Genomic DNA, 13,261 nt, shown 5'->3' with positions numbered 1-13,261 from the left:
TTGATACCGAGCTGCCTATAAGTCTTTGTTGGTAACTCTGATTTGTTCAAAACTTATTTCATTGGAAACTAGACTCGTAGACCTTTCTTTGATATATGGATTGAAAGATTTGGAATCCAAACACCTGTCCAGTTATCTGTTGAAGCTGACATTATGAATTCTGCCAACAGAGATTTTTTTTCTACGACACTTGCTTACCAAATTATTTGTAACTCTCTCTGTTGGACAGTTCAATTCATATGAAGCCTGTCTTATCTGAAAGTATTATCCAATGATTATTTCTGAGTAAATTGGAGCACGATTGATAGTTTGAATCATTTGTTCAATGTGCCTCTTGTATTCTGCCAGAAATCGAGCTTTGGTCGATTTCTCATATTCTGGTTTCATTCCTTTGGAAATTGATATCCCTTAGCCTTCTTATTCAATTGAGCTTTATATTACTGCTTTGAATTCTTGTATGCTCTTGTCCTTAAAATTATTTGCATTCTTGAAAACTGTTGTGTAACGTTTATGCTATATCGTATTGACTCATATAGGCACATATATATCCTATTGTTCCGCATTTGCTTTCGATATGTGCCTATTCCAGTTTCATTCCTTTGGACATTGAATTCATCAAATCTTCTTATTGAATTGAGTTATATGTGATTGCTTGGATTCCATATGTGCCCTTGCTTTCAATTCCTTTCAAATCTGAATATACTTGTGAAAGATTATTGCTTACTTCGGATTGACTCGTAAAGGCACATGTACGCTTTGTTGTTCCGCGTGTGCTTCCGATATATGCTGCTTATTGTTAAAACTGCCCTTTTGTACTCTGGTGTGTGGGATTGTCTGGACCTTTGCCAGAAATGGTAAAGGGTATGCGTTATTTGCCCGCTATGTGGGGTCCCGCTATGAGGGATATTCTGTTTGCGCTTGTTGCCCGCTACGTGGGTATGTGATTAGAGCCTGCGATGCTCTGCCGGCCCCCTTTGACTTCACCTAGACGTGGGTGGATGGAGCCCCGAGACGTGGGAGACTTTTGTCAGGTGGTCATTCAGAAATGGATGAATCACATTCTGACTGAGATCCCACTACACCCTCTATATGTTTGATATGACATCCAGAGTTTTGGTGAGTTTGTTTCTGTTCATACTCTGGATAAGATTGATATGATTGCAGCGTCAAGGACGACGTTTGAGCTCTTGTACGATATGTGTACCGATATGCTTTGAAAGGCTTCATTCCCTGATGATTTTGCTTCGAAATGTTCCTTATGCCGTTGATATGCTTCGGAACATTTTATATGCCATTGATAAGCTTTGATATGTTTCCTTTGTTTCTGATATGCTCCAATTACGCTGTGCTCCATTTGCTATGAACTGATATGTTCTTATATGTCCTATCTGCCATTGATATGCTCCGATTACTCTGTGATTCATTTGCTATGAACTGATATGTTCTTATATGTCCTATCTGCCATTGATATGCTCCGATTACTCTGTGATCCATTTGCTATGAACCGATATGTTCTGAATTGTCCTATCTGCCATTGATATGCTCCAAATTACTCTATGCTCCATTTGCTATGAGCTGATATGTTCTGAAATGTCCTATCTGCCATTGATATGTTCCAATTACTCTATGCTCCTTTCGTTATGGATCAAATATGTTATGAATGACATGATACGTATGATTTGGTATCTATTGAGATGGTATCCTTGAGAATTCTGGTATTTTGCTTTGCATTACGATACCTTACTCGCTTCAAACTGTTCCTTTTGTTCTGAATATACTTTGTCACTTGCTGAGTCGTTTTTGGCTCACTCCGTTGTTATATAAACCTTTCAGGTCAGCTTGTCACTCTTCGAGATGTTTGATTTGGGCTGAGGCAGTGGATAGCTATTCAGAATTATGGGCAAGTCTTGTTGGTTGTTATGCTATTGTTGTATAAGTATGTTTTGTATGTAATGAAATGTTGTCGATGAACCGAAATGGATATACTGTGTCAAAGTGTTAGGAGATCTCTCTTATTTGGAATTTCTGAATGTTAAGCCTAATTTATAATGATATGAACTTGTGGTGAATAGTTGGAGTTCTGATTGTATAAATTATTTAGCTTGTGGATTTATAAATGTTGTTCATGTTTATCAAGTTGGCTTGGGTTGCCATAAATGTGAATTATCGAGTGATGTGATATATGATTATAAACTACACAGGTTTTATGGATGTGAATATGAATAGAATGTTTTCAGTGTCCTCAAACGTTAGTTTGGATCCTGGATTGGTCTGTGACGAAAATTTTAAAAATCATGGATATTTTGAGGGGCGTGATAGAGAGCTCGGTAATCAACACATATTCGCCATGTTCCGTCCTTCTTGCGTACAAGTAGCATCGGTGAAGAATAGAGGTTGCAACTTGGCCGAATAACTCATGTTTTGAGCATTTCTTTTACAATCCTTCCTATTTAATCCTTCTAGAGATATAGATATTGATATGGCCGAGTATTTGCTGGAGGTTTGCCTGAAAGAATCATTATATAATGATCATGCCGACGGGTAAGAGGTAGGTTGTACGGTTCGTCAAATATATCGAAAAATTCAGCAAGCAAAGGAAGTAGGTTTGGATCTTCAAATTGTATTGGCTCTCCCTTAGTTTGCTGCTCCAGTTGTATAAAAAATATGCTGCATGCTTTATGCAAAACCTTCTCCATTTGTTGTGTGCAAATCGTCGTTATGTCACCCCCACGTTTCCCGTTCAGTATCACCTGTTTCTCCTTACTGTAAAATTTCATAATTAGTTGCATAAAATTCCAAGAAATATCACCTAATGTCATCAACCATTTAATTATGAACATGGCCTTATGATCATCAGGAGGGAGAAGGAAGAAATCTGCAATTATCTGTTGGTCCTGCAGCAATAGTTTCTCTTGCGGGCGCCTACGATCACAATTCAAAATCCGTTCGTCGACGACCTTAACGTCAAACCTGCTACAATTCTCAATAGGTAAGGCCATCTGGATAGTAACCTTACTATTTATAAAGTTATTAGAACTGCCCGTGTCGATTATAACAGTGATCGGTTGTTGTTTGAGAAGGCCTCCAACTTTCATCATTTCCGAGTTTGAGTAGCCGGCTAGTGCATGTACCGTAACTTCAATCGGTTGTAGCTCTTCTTCTGCATCTTCTTCTTCATGTTCAAGGCTCTCTTCTGGATGTTCAATGACCTCTTCTTCTATTGGTTCAATCATAAGAAGTCTCCCTTTACTACAGCGATGCTCACGGTTCCATGGCTCGTCACAATGCCAACATAACCCCTTCGCATATCGCTCCCGAAGCTCTTCTCTTGTTAACCTCTTTGGTGTAGGGACTTGGTCAATAGTAGGGGGGTGAGGGCTTCAATATTACTGGTTGAGGTGCAACCCTAGTCCTCCGAGCTTCATGGTTCAATTGCTCATCTTGATGTCGTGCGAAAGAGATGGCTGCCATAAGCGTATACGGTTGTCGCGCTTTAACTTCTCTTCGGATCTCTGGCTTCAAGTGTAACACCCCTCATTTACGAATGTTCGTATAATTTTGGTGATAATGTAAGCATCTATTTTAATTGACAAAAGATATAGAGTATGGATTAGAGGTAACTTATTTTTAAGATTTGGGAGATCTGTTAAAAAAAAAAAAAAGAATCTGAGGACCTATATGTAAACCCTAAGGACCTAATCGTGAATATGATAAAAACAAGGACTAATCTGCAAAATGCACCAAATGACAAATCCCACCGCTTAAGCTTCTCTGCCTTCGTTCTTAAGGAAGCAGAGAAGGCAGCTCGTGGGTGATCAGGGAAAGAAAGAAAGAAAGAAGAAGAAGAAGAAGAAGAAGAAGAAGAGAAACAAAAATTGGGGCTTTTGGGGTTCTTGCTTTAATCTTTTCATTGGGGGTCAAAATTCTCAAAGGCAAGTGTTCTAACCCCATCCTACAGAAGTATTAGACTCTGTTTTTATGTTGATTCAAAATAAATTGGAAGATTTCTATTTAGAAACTGATATGTCTCTCTTTGGACTTAAAACCATGGATTCTGAAATATTTTCGGTATACTGACCCCTATACACTGTTTCGGCTATAAGTTTTAGCACCAAATGTGAATTCAGGCAGGAACTATTTTGTTTGTAATTAGACTCTTATGTCTTTCTTTTGACACTGATTTTGCAGAATTTGGACACCGAATACTTACCCAAACATTTTTTTCAAATGAGACTATAGATGCTGTAAAAAAGACTTCAAGATTTCTGATCTATCGATACTAAATTACCTATAACTCCCTGTTGAAAATTCTGATTTGTACCAAACTGATTTTATTTGAAACTAGATTTGAAAATCTTTCTTTTGACATACAGTTTGGAAATTTTGGAATTCAATTGCCTACCCTATTATCTGTTGAGTCCGACCCTATAAATTTTGCAAAACAGTGATTGTGATTTTGACCTTGCGTTACCAAATCTGAGGTAACTCTGTGTTGGGAGCCCTGTTTCATATGAAATCTGTTCCATCCGAATATAGATTGATATATGGTTCGACCATAGTCTTCTTATGGGTATTGGAGCATAATTGTTATTCTGAAATATTTGTTTGATGTGCCACTGGAATTCTGTCCGAAATCGAGCTTTGATCGATTTCGCGTATTCTGTTCCCTTCCTTTGGATACTTGAATTCGTCTAACCTTCTTATTTGAATTGAGCTAACTATAATTGGATTCCCTGTACACTCTTGCTTCCATTTTTCTTTCTAAAATGAATACATTTGTGAGAGATTTGTATCCTTGCGTCATTTGTTTTTAAAAAGGCACATGTAAGCTTCGTTGTTCCGCGTGTGCTTCCGATATATGCTACTTATTGTTGAAACTGCCCTTTTGTACTCTGGTGTGTGGGATTGTCTGGACCTTTGCCAGAAATGGTAAAGGGTATGTGCTAGTTGCCCGCTTTGTGGGGTCCCGTTATGTGGGATATTCTGGACCTTTGCCAGAAATGGTAAAGGGTATGCGCTTGTTGCCCGCTTTGTGGGTATGTGATTAGAGCCTGCGATGCTCTGCCGGCCCCCTTTGACTTCACCTAGACATGGGTGGATGGAGCTCCCAGACGTGGGAGACTTTTGTCAGGTGGTCATTCAGAAATGGATGAATCACATTCTGACTGAGATCCCACTACACCCTCTATATGTTTGATATGACATCCAGAGTTTTGGTGAGTTATTTCTGTTCATACTCTGGATAAGATTGATATGATTGCAACGTCAAGGACGACGTTTGAGCTCTTGTACGATATGTGTACCTATATGCTCTGAAAGGCTTCATTCACTGATGATTTTGCTTCGAAATGTTTCATATGCTGTTGATATGCTTCGAGACATTTTATATGCCATTGATAAGCTATGATATGTTTCCTTTGTTTCTGATATTCTCCAATTACTCTATGCCCTATCTGTCAGGAACCAAATATGCATGATTGAAAGGACAAACTGTGATTCTGCTCCTAATGATATTAAGTCTACGAAATCGTATATTCTGCTTTGTGTTTTGAAACTGTATCTCTTTGGAAATTGTACCCTTTTGATATGGACATGTTAGTCACTTGCTAAGCTCTTTATGCTCACCCCGTTTGTTGATAAATTTTTCAGGATAGCGTATCGCTTGCTTAAATGTTAAGAATGGGCTGAGGCAGTGGAAAGTTTAGAAGACGTTGGGCAGAACTTTTGTTAGCATATATGTAGTTGTGTATGAGCTACCTTGCATCTAATGAAATGTGACTATGAATCTAAACCTGTGGATTTTGTGTAAGTTAATGGATCCCTCTTGTATAGGGTTTTGGAATGTTAAATTAAATTCGTGTAATGATATGAACTTATGGTAAATCGATGTTTGTGGTGATTGCATAAAATTACCCACTTGTGGATTTACACTGTGGTTTTTATTTTGTTGAGTTGAGTTCAGATTTTATGAATTATCGAGTGATGTGTGCTATGTTTATGAATTGCACAGGGTTATGAATTGGTAGATTATAGAGTTGAAAATTTTGATCTGAATGTTTTCTTAGTGACCTCAAATGTGTGTTTGGATCCTGGGTTAGTTGTGATGAAGATTTTAAATATTATCGATACGTTTTGTGGGGTCGTGACAGAGGTGGTATCAGAGCATGATTTGAGAATCACTAAGAATATTTTTTTGAGGTTTATTGACTATTCATTTAGAGATTGATCAAAGAAAATATTCTTTTGATGTTTTAGGAAGCAAGGTATGAATCTAAATTTACTGAGCTCTCTAGGTTTGCCATACGTATGACTGATGATGAATCTAGAAAAGCAAGAAGGTTTGAAAGGGGATTACGACCAGCAATAAGAAGCCGAATGTCAGCTTTAAAATTATAAACATATGCTGATACGGTAGAAAGAGCTTTGAAAAATTGAAAGAAACATGGAGGAAATTCAAGAAATCATTGGCAAGAACAAAAGGGACAAATTTACTGGCAAAAGCAGGAGAGAAAATGAATATGAAGATAGTAACAAGAGGTTTAAGACATCTGGATTTGAGAAAAGGAAACCATTGGGGAGGACTCAGTTATGTGCAAAATGCGGATTAAATCATGAAACAAGTCGGTGTTTTCGGGTGACTGGAGCATGTTTTGGTTGTGGAAAGCTGGGTCATCAAATAAGAGATTGCCCACCGAACAAGAAGAAAGAGCCACTGCCTCCTAGACCCTCAGTCCATGCTAGAGTGTACGCTATCACTGAACAAGATTCTAAAGCTTCTAAATCAGTGGTGGAAGGTATTCTTCATGTTTCTAAAAGAAATGCAAAAGTTTTGTTTGATCCCGGCTCCAACTTATCGTTTGTTTCAAAATACTTTGCTTGTCACTTGGATATTCCACCTAAACCCCTGGATTATATGTTATATGTAACAACTGCTGTTGGAGATTCATTGGCAACAAACTTGGTCTACCCATCTTGTTTGATCTCTATTGGAGACCATGAACTCTTGGCTGATTTGATTCTCCTAGAGATCCAGGGTTTTGATATTATACTTGGCATGGATTGGTTATCTTCTCATCACGCTAGTATTGATTGTTACAAAAAATAATTACTTTCTGCATACCAGATCAGCCTATATTTATCTTTGAGGGCATTAGGCATGATATGCCTCCTAGCTTAATATCAGCACTTCAAGCTTATCGTTTTATGCAGAAAGGGTGTTTTTGTTATATGGTGTGCGTAAAGGAGCATTCAAATCAGGAAACCCACCTAGATGAAATTTCAGTGGTCAAAGAATTTCTTGATGTATTCCCTGATGACTTGCCTGGTTTACCTCTAGATAGAGAGGGTGAATTTGCTATTGATCTAGTTCCCAGTACAACCCCAATATCTAAGCCTCCCTACAGAATGGCACCACTCGAGCTAGAAGAGTTAAAGAAGCAAATACAAGAATTATTAGATAAGGGTTTCATACGACCCAGTGTATCTCCATGGGGTGCTCCGGTACTATTAGTGAAGAAGAAGGATGGAACATTGAGGCTTTGTATTGATTATAGACAGTTGAATCAGGTGACCATCAAAAACAAGTATCCCATACCTAGAATTGATGATTTGTTTGATCAATTGCAGGGTGCACAAGTATTCTCTAAGATTGACCTGAGGTCAGGTTACTATCAGTTGAAGATCAAGGAGGAGGATATTTCAAAAACAGCTTTCAGAACTCGATATGGTCATTATGAATTCCTAGTGATGCCTTTTGGTCTGACAAATGCCCCTGCAGCTTTTATGGAACTAATGAATAGGATATTTCAACCGCTCTTGGATATCTGTGTAATTGTATTTATTGATGACATATTGGTGTATTCAAAGAGTAATCAGGAGCATGAGGAACACTTGAGAGATGTATTGTCCATACTAAGAGAAAAGAAGTTGTATGCAAAGTTCAACAAATGTGAATTTTGGTTGAATGAAGTTGCTTTCTTAGGTCATGTGATTTCAGGGGAGGGTATATCTGTTGATCCAAAGAAAATAGAAGCTGTAGTTGAATGGGAAGTACCAACAAATGTAACAGAGGTCAGAAGTTTCTTGGGCATGGCAGGTTATTACAGGAGATTTGTGGAGGGATTTTCTCGAATTGCTCAACCTCTCACCAAACTCACTAAGAAGAATATGAAATTTGTATGGGGTGATGACTGTGAGCAAAGCTTTCAAGAGTTAAAAAGAAGATTGACTAGTGCCCCTATTCTCACTATTCCAAGTGGTAGTGAGGGATTTGTAGTTTATACTGATGCTTCAAGAAAGGGCCTAGGATGTGTTTTGATGCAGGAAGGGAGAGTAATTGCTTATGCTTCTAGGCAACTTAAAGGTTATGAATTGAATTATCCAACTCATGATTTGGAATTGGCAGCAATTATTTTTGCTCTAAAGATTTGGAGACATTATTTGTATGGTCGACAGTTTGAAATCTTTACTGATCACAAGAGTTTAAAATATATTTTCACTCAGAAAGAGTTAAACATGAGGCAGCGAAGATGGATAGAACTTCTGAAGGATTATGATTGTGCCATCCGTTATCACTCGGGCAAAGCTAATGTTGTAGCTGATGCACTTAGTAGGAAATCTACAAGTTTTATGGCTAGTTTGGTCGTGAAACAATGGAAGTCATTAGAAGAAAGTTTTGATTTGAAAGCTTTGAGCAAAGAGCAAGACTCGATGATATTGATGGCCTCCATTCAAGTGCAATCTGATCTTATTCAACAAATTAAGGAAGGACAATTACGAGATCCACATTTAATCTACTTGAGGAGTGAAGTACAAAAGGAATTGAAGCCACAATTTCAAGTTTCAAAGGATGGCCTATTGAGATTTGGGGAGAGAGTATGTGTACCAAATGAACCAGATATCAAGAATCAAATCCTAAATGAAAGTCATACTTCAAAGTACACCCTACACCCTGGAAGCAATAAGATGTATAAAGATCTTCAAAGTCATTATTGGTGGGAAGGCATGAAGAAGGAAATTGCAATGTATGTTTCAAAATGTTTGACTTGTCAGCAAATCAAAGTAGAACACCAAAGACCTGGAGGCTTGTTGCAACCCTTAGTTATTCCTGAATGGAAATGGGAATGTATTACTATGGATTTTGTTTCAGGGCTACCCAGAACCTCGAGGAAGCATGATGCTATTTGGGTTATCATTGATAGGTTAACAAAATCTGCACATTTCCTACCGATTAATATGACTTATTCGCTTGATAGACTTGTAGATTTATATGTTAATGAAATAGTAAGACTTCATGGTATTCCAAAGGAGATTATCTCTGATAGAGACTCCAGATTTCTCTCTAGATTCTGGAGAAGATTGCAGGAGTCGATGGGCACTAAAGTTAAGTTTAGAACTGCATATCATCCTCAGACTGATGGTCAGTCAGAAAGAACAATTCAAACACTTGAGGATTTGCTTAGAGCCTATGTTATGGATTGGAAAGGTGAATGGGATAAGGATATTTCACTTGTTGAGTTCACGTATAATAATAGTTATCATTCAAGTATTCAGATGGCTCCTTATGAAGCTTTATATGGGCGAAAGTGCATAACACCTATATGTTGGGAGGAAGTTGGTGACAGAAAGCTGTTAGCACCGGACAAGGTACAAGAAACTACCGACAAAATTCAAGTTATAAGAAAAAGGCTAAAAACTGCTCAGAGTCGTCAAAAGAGTTATGCCGACAATAGAAGGCGAGATATTGAGTTTGAAATCGGAGATTTTGTATTTTTAAAAGTCTCCCCTTCCAAAGGCATTATAAGGTTTGGGAAGAAAGGAAAATTAAGCCCAAGATTTATTGGACCTTTTGAGGTTCTTGAGAGGGTTGGTTCTGTCGCTTACAGGATTGCATTACCACCAGCATTGAGCCATGTCCATGATATATTTCATGTCTCGATGATTAGGAAGTATATGTATGACCCTTCTCACATCATTAAGTATGAGCTGGTGGAGATCGATAAAGATTTATCCAATGTGGAAGAGCCAATGCAGATTATTGACAAGAAAGAAAAAGTCCTAATGAATCGGGTCATTCCACTGGTTCAAGTAATTTGGAGACATCATTCTGGAGCGGAGACAACTTGGGAGCTAGAAGAGGAAATGAAAAAGGTGTATCCTCGTCTTTTCATCGAATAGAGGTACGATAAATTTAGAGGACTAAATTTTTCTTTTAAGGGGGGGAGAGTGTAACACCCCTCATTTACGAATGTTCGTATAATTTTGGTGATAATGTAAGCATCTATTTTAATTGACAAAAGATATAGAGTATGGATTAGAGGTAACTTATTTTTAAGATTTGGGAGATCTGTTCAAAAAAAAAAAAAGAATCTGAGGACCTATATGTAAACCCTAAGGACCTAATCGTGAATATGATAAAAACAAGGACTAATCTGCAAAATGCACCAAATGACAAATCCCACCGCTTAAGCTTCTCTGCCTTCGTTCTTAAGGAAGCAGAGAAGGCAGCTCGTGGGTGATCAGGGAAAGAAAGAAAGAAAGAAAGAAGAAGAAGAAGAAGAAGAAGAAGAAGAAGAAGAGAAACAAAAATTGGGGCTTTTGGGGTTCTTGCTTTAATCTTTTCATTGGGGGTCAAAATTCTCAAAGGCAAGTGTTCTAACCCCATCCTACAGAAGTATTAGACTCTGTTTTTATGTTGATTCAAAATAAATTGGAAGATTTCTATTTAGAAACTGATATGTCTCTCTTTGGACTTAAAACCATGGATTCTGAAATATTTTCGGTATACTGACCCCTATACACTGTTTCGGCTATAAGTTTTAGCACCAAATGTGAATTCAGGCAGGAATTATTTTGTTTGTAATTAGACTCTTATGTCTTTCTTTTGACACTGATTTTGTAGAATTTGGACACCGAATACTTACCCAAACATTTTTTTCAAATGAGACTATAGATGCTGTAAAACAGACTTCAAGATTTCTGATCTATCGATACTAAATTACCTATAACTCCCTGTTGAAAATTCTGATTTGTACCAAACTGATTTTATTTGAAACTAGATTTGAAAATCTTTCTTTTGACATACAGTTTGGAAATTTTGGAATTCAATTGCCTACCCTATTATCTGTTGAGTCCGACCCTATAAATTTTGCAAAACAGTGATTGTGATTTTGACCTTGTGTTACCAAATCTGAGGTAACTCTGTGTTGGGAGCCCTGTTTCATATGAAATCTGTTCCATCCGAATATAGATTGATATATGGTTCAACCATAGTCTTCTTATGCGTATTGGAGCATAATTGTTATTCTGAAATATTTGTTTGATGTGCCACTGGAATTCTGTCCGAAATCGAGCTTTGATCGATTTCGCGTATTCTGTTCCATTCATTTGGATACTTGAATTCGTCTAACCTTCTTATTTGAATTGAGCTAACTATAGTTGGATTCCCTGTACACTCTTGCTTCCATTTTTCTTTCTAAAATGAATACATTTGTGAAAGATTTGTATCCTTGCGTCATTTGTTTTTAAAAAGGCACATGTAAGCTTCGTTGTTCCGCGTGTGCTTCCGATATATGATACTTATTGTTGAAACTGCCCTTTTGTACTCTGGTGTGTGGGATTGTCTGGACCTTTGCCAGAAATGGTAAAGGGTATGCGCTATTTGCCCGCTTTGTGGGGTCCCGTTATGTGGGATATTCTGGACCTTTGCCATAAATGGTAAAGGGTATGCGCTTGTTGCCCGCTTTGTGGGTATGTGATTAGAGCCTGCGATGCTCTGCCGGCCCCCTTTGACTTCACCTAGACGTGGGTGGATGGAGCTCCCAGACGTGGGAGACTTTTGTCAGGTGGTCATTCAGAAATGGATGAATCACATTATGACTGAGATCCCACTACACCCTCTATATGTTTGATATGACATCCAGAGTTTTGGTGAGTTATTTCTGTTCATACTCTAGATAAGATTGATATGATTGCAACGTCAAGGACGACGTTTGAGCTCTTGTACGATATGTGTACCTATATGCTCTGAAAGGCTTCATTCACTGATGATTTTGCTTCGAAATGTTCCATATGCTGTTGATATGCTTCGAGACATTTTATATGCCATTGATAAGCTCTGATATGTTTCCTTTGTTTCTGATATGCTCCAATTACTCTATGCCCTATCTGTCAGGAACCAAATATGCATGATTGAAAGGACAAACTGTGATTCTGCTCCTAATGATATTATGTCTACGAAATCGTATATTCTGCTTTGTGTTTTGAAACTGTATCTCTTTGGAAATTGTACCCTTTTGATATGGATATGTTAGTCACTTGCTGAGCTCTTTATGCTCACCCCGTTTGTTGATAAATTTTTCAGGATAGCGTATCGCTTGCTTAAATGTTAAGAATGGGCTGAGGCAGTGGAAAGTTTAGAAGACGTTGGGCAGAACTTTTGTTAGCATATATGTAGGTGTGTATGAGCTACCTTGCATCTAATGAAATGTGACTATAAATCTAAACCTGTGGATTTTGTGTAATTTAATGGATCCCTCATGTATAGGGTTTTGGAATGTTAAATTAAATTCGTGTAATGATATGAACTTATGGTAAATCGATGTTTGTGGTGATTGCATAAAATTACCCACTTGTGGATTTACACTGTGGTTTTTATTTTGTTGAGTTGAGTTCAGATTGTATGAATTATCGAGTGATGTGTGCTATGTTTATGAATTGCACAGGGTTATGAATTGGTAGATTATAGAGTTGAAAATTTTGATATGAATATTTTCTTAGTGACCTCGAATGTGTGTTTGGATCCTGGGTTAGTTGTGATGAAGATTTTAAATATTATCGATACGTTTTGTGGGGTCGTGACATCAAGCCCTCAATGAAGGTCCTCAATAGCTATTTTTGAGACCAATCATGAGTTTGATTATATAACCTTTCAAACCTGGTTTGGTACTCCTGAATGGTGGAAGTTTGTCGGATCTTTGCTAGTTGTCTATCAATATTCTCGTAATCGGTTGGTCTGAAGCGGATCAGCAGTCCTTCTTTGAATTGTTACCATGAAAGGACTCCATAAGTATGTTCAAACCAGTCAAACCAATGTATAGCATCCCCTTCAAGATGTATAGCTGCAATTTTCACTATAGATGCATCTGCGGTTTTGTGGTAATGAAAATATCGCTCCGCGTGCGAGATCCAACCAATCGGGTCTCCTTCTTCCCATCTAGGGAAGTCCACTCTCATGCATGGATAGTTGGGCTCAGTCATAGAG

General features: G+C 37.8%; 2 long non-coding RNA genes across 2 annotated transcripts; both read left to right on the top strand.

Annotated features, from left to right (window-relative positions):
* Positions 1-3,547: 3,547 nt before the first annotated feature.
* LOC135637177 (uncharacterized) lies at positions 3,548-5,791 on the top strand. Its single transcript, XR_010496171.1, has 2 exons — positions 3,548-3,932; positions 5,650-5,791. It is a non-coding gene; the product is annotated as an uncharacterized LOC135637177 (long non-coding RNA).
* A 4,723-nt stretch (positions 5,792-10,514) lies between these two features.
* On the top strand, positions 10,515-12,621 carry LOC135637173 (uncharacterized). The gene is made up of 2 exons (XR_010496170.1): positions 10,515-10,644; positions 12,362-12,621. It is a non-coding gene; the product is annotated as an uncharacterized LOC135637173 (long non-coding RNA).
* Positions 12,622-13,261: the final 640 nt, after the last annotated feature.

This window comes from Musa acuminata, chromosome BXJ1-3, assembly GCF_036884655.1.
Source record: "Musa acuminata AAA Group cultivar baxijiao chromosome BXJ1-3, Cavendish_Baxijiao_AAA, whole genome shotgun sequence".
Classification (NCBI taxonomy): Eukaryota; Viridiplantae; Streptophyta; class Magnoliopsida; order Zingiberales; family Musaceae; genus Musa; species Musa acuminata.
This window is presented reverse-complemented; position numbering and strand designations above follow the sequence as displayed.